Here is a 5,019-nt window from a genome sequence, read left to right on the forward strand (position 1 = left end):
TAATGCAGCCCCTGAAAGTAAAGCAGCCCCACAAACTAAGGGAGCGCCTCAACCAAAGGCAGCCCCTCAAACTAATGCAGCCGCTCAAACTAAGGCAGCCCCTCAAACTAAGGCAGCCCCTCAAACTAAGGCAGCCCCTCAAACTCAGGCAGCCTCTCAAAGTAAGGCAGCCGCTCAAACTAAGGAAACCCCTCAAACTAAGGAAGCCCCTCAAACTAAGGCAGCCGCTCAAACAAAGGCAGCCGCTCAAACTAATGCAGCCCCTCAATCTGAGGCAGCCGCTCAAACTGAGGCAGCCACTCAAACTAATGCAGCCCCTAAAACTAAGCCAGCCGCTCAAACTAAGGCAGCCCCTCAAACTAAGGCAGCCCCTCAAACTAAGGCAGCCTCTCAAACTAAGGCAGCCTCTCAAACTAATGCAGCCCCTTAAAGTAAGGCAGCCCCTCAAACTAAGGGAGCGCCTCAACCAAATGCAGCCCCTAAAACTAATGCAGCCGCTCAAATCAAGGCAGCCCCTCAAACTCAGGCGGCCTCTCAAAATAAGGCAGCCGCTCAAACTAAGGCAGCCCGTCAAACTGAGGCAGCCTCTCAAAGTAAGGCAGCCCCTCAAACTAAGGCAGCCTGTCAAACTCAGGCAGCCTCTCGAACTAAGGCAGCTGCTCAAACTAAGGCAGCCTGTCAAACTAAGGCGGCCTCTCAAACTAAGGCAGCCGCTCGAAATAAGGCAGACTCTCAAACTAAGGCAGCCCCTCAAACTAAGGCAGCCGAACAAAGTAAGGCAGACTCTCAAACTAAGGCAGCCTCTCAAACTATGTCAGCTACTCAAACTCAGGCAGCCTCTCAAACTGAGGCAGCCGCTCAAACTAAGGCAGCCTGTCAAACTAAGGCAGCCTCTCAAAGTAAGGCAGCCCCTCAAACTAAGGCAGCCCCTCAAACTAAGGCAGCCTCTCAAACTAAGTCAGCCGCTCAAAGTAAGGCAGCCTGTCAAGCTAAGGCAGCCTCTCAAACTAACACAGCCGCTCAAACTAAGACAGCCTCTCAAACTAAGGCAGCCCCTCAAACTAAGGCAGCCCCTCAAACTAAGGCAGCATCTCAAACTAAGGCAGCCTCTCAAACTATGTCAGCCGCTCAAACTAAGGCAGCCTCTCAAACTAAGCAGCCCCTCAAACTAAGGCAGCCCCTCAAACGAAGGCAGCAGCTCAAACTAAGGCATCCTCTCAAACTAAGGCAGCATCTCAAACGAAGGCAGCCTCTCAAACTAAGGCAGCCCCTCAATCTAAGGCAGCCGCTCATCCTAAGTAAGCCCCTCAAACTAAGGCAGCCGCTCAAACTAAGGCATCCCCTCAAACTAAGGCAGCCCCTCAAATTAAGGCACCCCCACAAACTAATGCAGCCCCTCAGAGTAAGGCAGCCGCTCAAACTAAGGCATCCCCACAAATTAAGGCAGCCTCTCAAACTAAGGCACCCCCTCAAACTAATGCAGCCCCTCAAACTAAGGCAGCCCCTCAAACTAAGGCAGCCCCTCAAACTAAGTCAGCCCCTCAATCTAAGGCAGCCCCTTAAACTAAGGCAACCCCTCAAACTAATGCAGCCCCTCAAACCAAGGCAGCCGCTCAAACTAATGCCGCCCCTCAAACTAAGTCATCCGCTCAAACTAAGGCAGCCCCTCAAACTAAGGCAGGCGCTCAAACTAAGGCAGCCCCTCAAACTGTGACAGCCGCTCAAACTAATGCAGCCCCTCAGTCTAAGGCAGCCCCTCAAACTCAGGCAGCCTCTCAAACTAAGGCAGCCCCTCAAACTAAGGCAGCCCCTCAAACTATGGCAGCCGCTCAAACTGAGGCAGCCGCTCAAACTAAGGCAGCCCCTCAAACTAAGGCAGCCGCTCAAACTAAGGCACCCCCTCAAACTGAGACAGCCGCTCAAACTAATGCAGCCCCTCAGTCTAAGGCAGCCCCTCAAACTCAGGCAGCCTCTCAAACTAAGGCAGCCCCACAAACTAAGACAGCCGCTCAAACTTATGCAGCCCCTCAATCTAAGGCAGCCGCTCAAATTAAGGCAGCCCCTCAAACTAATGCAGCGCCTCAAACTAATGCAGAACTCTATCTTATTCAGCCCCTCAAACTAAGGCATCCCCTCAAAGTAATGCAGCCCCTCAATCTAATGCAGCCCCTCAAACTAATGCAGCCCCTCAATCTAAGGCAGCCCCTCAATCTAAGGCAGCCCCTCAAACTAATGCACCCCCTCAAACTAATGCAGCCCCTCAAACTAATGCAGCCCCTCAATCTAAGGCAGCCCCTCAAAATAATGCAGCCACTCAATCAAAGGCAGACTCTCAAACAAATGCAGCCACTCAATGAAAGGCAGCCCCTCAAACTAAGCCAACCCCTCAAACTAAGGCAGCCCCTCAAACTAAGGCAGACTCTCAAACTAATGCAGCCCCTGAAAGTAAAGCAGCCCCACAAACTAAGGGAACGCCTCAACCAAAGGCAGCCCCTCAAACTAATGCAGCCCCTCAAACTAAGGCAGCCCCTCAAACTCAGGCAGCCTCTCAAAGTAAGGCAGCCACTCAAACTAAGGAAGCCCCTCAAACTAAGGCAGTCCCTCAAACTAAGGCAGCCCCTCAAACTAAGGCAGCCCCTCAAACTAAGGCAGTCGCTCAAACAAAGGCAGCCGCTCAAACCAATGCAGCCCCTCAATCTGAGGCAGCCACTCAAACTGAGGCATCCCCTCAAACTAAGGCAGCCCCTCAAACTAAGGCAGACTCTCAAACTAAGGCAGCCCCTCAAACTAAGGCAGCCCCTCAAACTAAGGCAGCCTCTCAAACTAAGGCAGCCTCTCAAACTAATGCAGCCCCTTAAAGTAAGGCAGCCCCTCAAACTAAGGGAGCGCCTCAACCAAATGCAGCCCCTAAAACTAATGCAGCCGCTCAAACTAAGGCAGCCCCTCAAACTCAGGCAGCCTCTCAAACTAAGGCAGCCGCTCAAACTAAGGCAGCCTGTCAAACTGAGGCAGCCTCTCAAAGTAAGGCAGCCCCTCAAACTAAGGCAGCCTGTCAAACTCAGGCAGCCTCTCAAACTAAGGCAGCTGCTCAAACTAAGGCAGCCTGTCAAACTAAGGCAGCCTCTTAAACTAAGGCAGCCGCTCGAACTAAGGCAGACTCTCAAACTAAGGCAGCCCCTCAAACTAAGGCAGCCGAACAAAGTAAGGCAGACTCTCAAACTGAGGCAGCCTCTCAAACTGAGGCAGCCGCTCAAACTAAGGCAGCCTGTCAAACTAAGGCAGCCTCTCAAAGTAAGGCAGCCCCTCAAACTAAGGCAGCCTTTCAAACTCAGGCAGCCTCTCAAACTAAGTCAGCCGCTCAAAGTAAGGCAGCCTGTCAAGCTAAGGTAGCCTCTCAAACTAACACAGCCGCTCCAACTAAGACAGCCTCTCAAACTAAGGCAGCTCCTCAAACTAAGGCAGCCGCTCAAACTAAGGCAGCATCTCAAACTAAGGCAGCCTCTCAAACTATGTCAGCCGCTCAAACTAAGGCAGCCTCTCAAACTAAGGCAGCCCCTCAAACTAAGGCAGCCCCTCAAACGAAGGCAGCAGATCAAACTAAGGCATCCTCTCAAACTAAGGCAGCATCTCAAACGAAGACAGCCTCTCAAACTAAGGCAGCCCCTCAAACTAAGGCAGCCGCTCATCCGAGGTAAGCCCCTCAAACTAAGGCAGCCACTCAAACTAAGGCATCCCCTCAAACTAAGGCAGCCCCTCAAATTAAGGCGCCCCCACAAACTAATGCAGCCCCTCAGAGTAAGGCAGCCGCTCAAACTAAGGCATCCCCTCAAACTAAGGCAGCCTCTCAAACTAAGGCAGCCGCTCAAACTAATGCAGCCCCTCAAACTAAGGCAGCCCCTCAAACTAAGGCAGCCCCTCAAACTAATGCAGCCACTCAATCAACGGCAGCCCCTCTAACTAAGCCAACCACTCAAAGTAAGGCAGCCCCTCAATCTAAGGCAGCCCCTTAAACTAAGGCAACCCCTCAAACTAATGCAGCCCCTCAAACCAAGGCAGCCGCTCAAACTAATGCAGCCCCACAAACTAAGTCATCCGCTCAAACTAAGGCAGTCCCTCAAACTAAGGCAGGCGCTCAAACTAAGGCAGCCCCTCAAACTGTGACAGCCGCTCAAACTAATGCAGCCCCTCAGTCTAACACAGCCCCTCAAACTCAGGCAGACTCTCAAACTAAGGCAGCCCCTCAAACTAAGGCAGCCCCTCAAACTAAGGCAGCCCTTCAAACTATGGCAGCCGCTCAAACTGAGGCAGCCGCTCAAACTAAGGCAGCCCCTCAAACTAAGGCAGCCGCTCAAACTAAGGCAGCCCCTCAAACTGAGACAGCCGCTCAAACTAATGCAGCCCCTCAGTCTAAGGCAGCCCCTCAAACTCAGGCAGCCTCTCAAACTAAGGCAGCCGCTCAAACTAAGGCAGCCACTCAAACTAAGACAGCCGCTCAAACTAATGCAGCCCCTCAAACTAAGGCAGCCGCTCAAATTAAGGCAGCCCCTCAAGCTATGGCAGCCCCTCAAACTAATGCAGCGCCTCAAACTAATGCAGAACTCTATCTAAGGCAGCCCCTCAAACTAAGGCATCCCCTCAAAGTAATGCAGCCCCTCAATCTAATGCAGCCCCTCAAACTAATGCAGCCCCTCAAACTAATGCAGCCCCTCAATCTAAGGCAGCCCCTCAAACTAATGCACCCCCTCAAACTAATGCAGCCCCTCAAACTAATGCAGCCCCTCAATCTAAGGCAGCCCATGAAAATAATGCAACCGCTCAATCAAAGGCAGACTCTCAAACTAATGCAGCCACTCAATGAAAGGCAGCCCCTCAAACTAAGCCAACCCCTCAAACTAAGGAAGCCCCTCAAACTAAGGCAGCCCCTCAAACTAATGCAGCCCCTCAAAGTAAAGCAGCCCCACAAACTAAGGGAGCGCCTCAACCAAAGGCAGCCCCTCAACCTAATGCATCCTCTCAAAC

Source organism: Heterodontus francisci, unplaced genomic scaffold (genome assembly GCF_036365525.1).
Source record: "Heterodontus francisci isolate sHetFra1 unplaced genomic scaffold, sHetFra1.hap1 HAP1_SCAFFOLD_54, whole genome shotgun sequence".
Taxonomy (NCBI): Eukaryota; Metazoa; Chordata; class Chondrichthyes; order Heterodontiformes; family Heterodontidae; genus Heterodontus; species Heterodontus francisci.